We start from the raw sequence: 547 nt of genomic DNA, 5'->3' as shown, positions 1-547 counted from the left end.
CTACATCTTGAATCACTGACACGGACTTCATCAGGTTTCACATAGTTTAAACCTGACTGAGGTTCTCTGGTCTTCTTGCAATCACCACTGCCATCAGTGTCAGAAGAGTCTCCAGTCTTCTCATCAGTATCTGGTTCTGGATGTCTATCTGGATCCAAGTTCCTGTCTGGTTCTGGTCCTCCACAGTCCTCTCCATCAGCTTCTGTTTCCATCTGTTCAGTTTGTCTTTGATGAAGCTGTGAGGACTGAGCTTCCTCTTCTTCATCTTCACTCTTCACAGGAGTGAATGAGAACTTGACATCAGCCTCCTCCAGACCTTGAAGCTGCTCTCCTTCCTGACTGATGCAGAGTTCCTCCTGTTCTTCTTTAATGTGTGAGGGCTCTGGGTCCTCCTGGTCCAGACTGGAGCTCCACTCCTGCTGCTCAGAGGGAACCTCTTCTTTAACCAACAACAGCTGCTGGACGTCTGCAGGAAAACAGTAAACACACACAGAGGTGTTACAAAGACATTTTAGAATTGAGCAAATAGTCTCCTGGACATACACTT

This window comes from Anarrhichthys ocellatus, unplaced genomic scaffold, assembly GCF_004355925.1.
Source record: "Anarrhichthys ocellatus isolate YVR2014 unplaced genomic scaffold, GSC_Weel_1.0 scaffold970, whole genome shotgun sequence".
NCBI lineage: Eukaryota > Metazoa > Chordata > Actinopteri > Perciformes > Anarhichadidae > Anarrhichthys > Anarrhichthys ocellatus.
This window is presented reverse-complemented; position numbering follows the sequence as displayed.